Source organism: Diabrotica undecimpunctata, chromosome 11, assembly GCF_040954645.1.
Source record: "Diabrotica undecimpunctata isolate CICGRU chromosome 11, icDiaUnde3, whole genome shotgun sequence".
NCBI classification, from domain to species: domain Eukaryota; kingdom Metazoa; phylum Arthropoda; class Insecta; order Coleoptera; family Chrysomelidae; genus Diabrotica; species Diabrotica undecimpunctata.
The window spans coordinates 8,124,312-8,129,516 of NC_092813.1; positions in this window are offsets into that span (position 1 = coordinate 8,124,312).

Below are 5,205 nucleotides of genomic sequence, written 5' to 3' on the forward strand. Positions count from 1 at the left end.
TCAACAGTCGAGACATATCATTAAAAACAAAATGCCGTCTATTGAACTGCTATACTATAACTTCAATAGTATTGTCAGGTTATCGCTTAGAAATGATAGATCCTCGAGGGGTCCGAGATGAGAGACGCGTGTAGTTCAATGGTGGCGTGTATATTTTTTAAATAAGGAAAATAATAGGAAACTTGCACATAAAAATATTTTTGCGTCAACGGTAAAATTGTTAATTTATGTTAAATATATTTTGTTAAAATGTTATGTAAAAATATTATATTCAAAATATTACGTCTTAACAATTAATTGTGTAATCCAGATGTACACACAATATTTTCATTCATTTATATTATTTTTAGTTTAACAAATATGTACATGTTTATTTTACAACATCTCAAATGCTAAATTATACTTACTTACTTAAGCCGTCCTTTTGTACCTTACGGTGTCGAGGTGCTAAATTATATTATATTTTAAATCCAAAACTTTCTGCCTTATAATAATGAAATGTCACGAATATACTTCTGGTTCGTAATAATTTGTAAAAAACAAAACCTATCATTTATAAATATCTTAAATTCATAACAAACAAAAAAGAAAATAACTTAAAAATATAAACGAAACTTTGAGTAGTAAACGTAAGAATAACTAATAACTATTGTATCGCCTTGCATTTCCCCAATAGAATATCTTCCACTGCTTTTTATAAAATGTTCCACCGTTAAGACATTAAACTGTAGATGAATTGTCAGATTAACCTTTTGAAAAACCCTCGTTAGTCATTATATGCGTTTTAAACTAAACACGACGTAGCATTCAAATTGAGCAATTTCCAAGAACACAAATATAATACCTGGAAATTTCCAATTAAAGACGATTAAAATGGAAATAATAGAATTCCGAAACAGCCTTGTTTTTTCTTTTGAACTTTTATTTACAATCAATTTCTACATGAGAGTTTTAAGTAAATGTGAATGAATTTGTAAATAAGTAATAGTTTCGAAATAACTTAGTCGCTTTGTGATCGACTTTGAGATCGGTAGAATGTACAATATTTTTTTTAAATAAAATTCATATTCACATATAAATACCAACTTCTTTACAGAAAATAATAATTCTAGACCCAGCAACATGTAAACTACAATTGTGAAAAACAAACTTGCCATAATAATAATAATATAGTTATTAGGTACATACCTACTTAAAAAATTATAACCAGGTAGGACGAAGGATCTCACAGGTAGTCTCCGAATGTAGCAACAAAAAATCTCTAGAACTGTACCTATTAGTTATTATTTTAAAGAAATATTTTTATTCTGAATCACTTCCTGTTGTTAATTCACTATCACTACTGTCTTCTCCTGGAGTAATGATAATGGGCTCGATAAGAACATCAACACGCGTGTCTACGTCCCACATTTTATCTTCTTCGTTCTGTGTATGTTTAATGCATGACTGCCAGTTGGAAGCGGTTATATTTTGTATCGCTTGGTCTAATAATAATTTGACTTCTTTTAATTTAAAGTTTGTATTCTTTTGCGCTACCTCATTTTTTATTTGTGCCCATATTAGCTCGATGGGATTCAATTCACAATGATACGGTGGAGTTCTTAATACGGTGATGCCATGCTCGCGTGCCATTTCGTCTACTGCAAATCTGATGTATGAACTCTTATGTTCGCGCACTATATCAAGTAATTGAACCTTTATCATGGATTCATCAAAATCTATATTTTTACTTCTTAACCAATCTATTATATCTGCTTTTCGAGATGCAGAAGTCGGTATTTTTTCCATACGACGGCTGTGATAAGGTGCATTGTCCATTATAATTACCGAACCAGGATCTAGAAGAATGAAGGATGAAAACCACTTTTCAAACACATCCGAATTCATATCCTCATGATAATCGCCCGTTTTGATTGAGGTAAACACATTTAAACCATCTTGTAAAAAACCTGAATCAATTCCAATGTGCGTTATAATGAGACGTCTTCCTTTGCCCGAGGGTGCTTTTAAGCCGGTTGAAAGTCCCTCAATGAAAGCCTGTCGCGCACTTTTAATATTCAAGTCTTGCCATACTTTGGATTTCGTATGACCCTCATTCAACCACGTTTCGTCCGTATAATAAACTTTTTTACCAAGTCGTCTAAAATCACGAATTTTTTGCAAATATTTTCTCCGCCATATCACTAATTCGTCTCTCTCGATCAACAAACTTTTCCGATTTCTCTTCACATACCGAAAGTCCATTTCATGTAAAGTTCTTTGTAATACTCTCATGGATATTTTATTTAAAGTCTCATCTGCGTCTGCATTAACTTCTCGTTGAATAGCCTTTAACGTGGGCAGTTCGTTCCTAAAATAAAATCCATGAACTTTTCTTCGGATTATACTTTTCGTACTATCGTCCAATACAATTTTTGCACGTCCTTTATGGATTGGTTTTTGGATAGGTTTGTTACCTTGAATTATTCAGAAAACCATACGAGCCGATACTTTCGTTAAATCTCCAGACAATGTCGCGACGTCCTCTATAAGCATATTTGGATATCTTCTACGCAATCCCTCATAAACCGATTTTATCATTTGCTTTTCTCTCACAGATAACCACCTTTTTTTATTTTGTTTATTAACAGATGTACTGCACGTTGGTTTTGATGCCATGATGTTACCCGACGGTACGCTCATGAAATACTACCACCCACCAGATTTAATGGTTATTTGTGGGTGAGTTTTCACAATGTTGCCGTATTGCATTAAGAATATTACTTTCGAAAAGAAATAACGATGTCCGCCTGCCTCTCTATTGGCATTCAGGGTATACCTCAATGGCACGGATAAGCTGCAAGCGGTACTAAATATTACATTTCGCAATAAGGCAAGTGTACCTTTTCTAGTTCGGACTTCCAACAGATGTAACCATCAAAAATGATAATTGAGAAGTGGTTTTGTGTGTTAATAAAGAAATAAATATATAGCCGCTTACCACCGAGTGTTAACGAACTACAAAATGTCTGCCCTGACAATCCTATCGAATTTATACTATACATATTCACAGTTCTGCTCTACGGAATGGAAGCGTGGACACTGACTGTTGCATCTATGAATCGGCTCAAAGCTTTCAAAATGTGATGTTATAGGCGCATCTTACGTATATCCTGGGTTGACAGAGTTACTAATGTGGAGGTCCTGCGTAGAATGGGGAAAGAATGTGAAATTCTAATGACCGTCAAAACTAAAAAGTTGGAATATCTAGGACATGTAATGAGAAATCAAGAACGTTACGGCCTTCTCCAGCTGATTCTCCAAGGGAAGGTAAATGGTAAGAGAGGACCGGGAAGAAGACGCATTTCCTGGCTTCAAAATTTACGAAAGTGGTATAACACGACTACCACTGAACTGTTACGCGCTGCAATAAACAAAGTAAAGATAGCCGTGATGATCGCCAACATCCGGAACGGATAGATACTTTAAGAAGAAGAAGATCTATTCGTGTTTCCAAGCGAGCACGGTCTAAAGTTGATACACAAAATTTGATAAATGGTCAAAAGCATAAAATTTTAAAAAATACTTTGAGTGGATAAAACTGCCTTATTGGGTATCTATAGGCTCGTCTTTTTTCCCTATTTCCAACCGTCTTTATTTCAATTTTCTATCCCAACGCCTTTCAAAGCGAAAGTGCAAAAACCAAGACTAAAAAATATAATTTCAACAGCGCGACAAATAAATTTTAATTGTGATAAGAAGTTTATGGAACAATTTCCGGTAGTAGAAACATCAAATATGTGGTTCAGTAATCCAAGTCTTTGACTTGTCAAGTAAATAATAGTACAAATTAAAATAGTTGTCATGAAAAAGCAGTTTAGAAAGAGTTTTAATTGGAATGTTATATCAATTTAAATATCTAGTTTTCTTGTAAGCCGTTACTTTTGTTGTTGTGCAGCTGTGTAATGATGTAGAGTCCATAGGGTGACGAGTAATAAGAAACATTGTTTTAAAAAGTCATTTGTAGGATCTTAAAAAGTATCTGAGCTTTTAGTGTCAATTAAGGTTTTACTTTAGGCTTTGGTTAACTGTTACTTTGGCTAAATTTTGAAAGCGATTGAGTTAGTTCCATAGAAGAAGCCATTGCTTTTGTATTTTGCACTGTTTTATATATTTAAGACCTTACAGACTCCATAATATCGTAAGTGTTACATATGGTTGAACTCGTATTGAATAGGAGTTTCCAATAATGACTAAATATACAGGATGATGAATTTGAAAAACCAAAGTTACTAATAATATAAGAGAAACGGTCAATCTGGCAACATTGCAAATATCAAATATGGAATCTCCGTATTCCAAAATAGGTGTACCTCAAATTTTGTAAAATTATGACTTGTAATTTACGAGATAATTGGTCGTTTCCAGACTTTTGGGCTACTCTATCGAGTACCGTTTACTGGTATAAACAATTTATTCTTCTTCTTCAAGTGCCCTGTCCGTTGCGAACGTTGGCTATTAACATGGCAATTCTGATCTTATTTGCGGCGCTTCTGAATAGTTCGACCGATGTGAGCCCGAACCACTTCCTCAGATTTTGGAGCCACGAGTGTCTTCTCCTGCCTGGCCCTCGCTTACTGTCTATTTTTCCCTGGACAATCAATTGCAGTAGACGGTAAACAATTTATTGCGAATTTATATTGTAACCTGAGTCCATAAAAGTATGGTGTACTGATGAAGGTGGTTATTGTCAGGTTTGTATCTTCTAACAAAGGCTTTACTAATTATGCACAGATCTGTATCTATTTTTTAGGAACTTGATGGAAAAAATTGATGAGTTTGGTTACTGGATTTTGTGGATTGGCGCTTTCTCTGGTGAAATAAGAAGATAGTACAAGTTAACGTCATATAAAAAGGGGAGGTTCAAAAGATTCAATGCACATCTGAGCTTGATCTAAATGCACCTACACATATAGTAAGGATATCGTTTATATTGAATTTAAAGATTTGAGAGGCACGTATAGGCTGCCATGAAGAGTATGCTTCCATAATCTAATCTGGAGTGATTAAGAGCTCTATAGATTCTCAATAGGATTTTTTCTTCAGCTCGCCATTGGTCGTGAGCTAGATTTTGTAAAATTTTTATTCTATTTAAACACTTGCTTTAAGTGTTTTCAATGCGATATCTCTATGTAAATCGTGTGTGAAAAGGCTCCTTAAAATTTT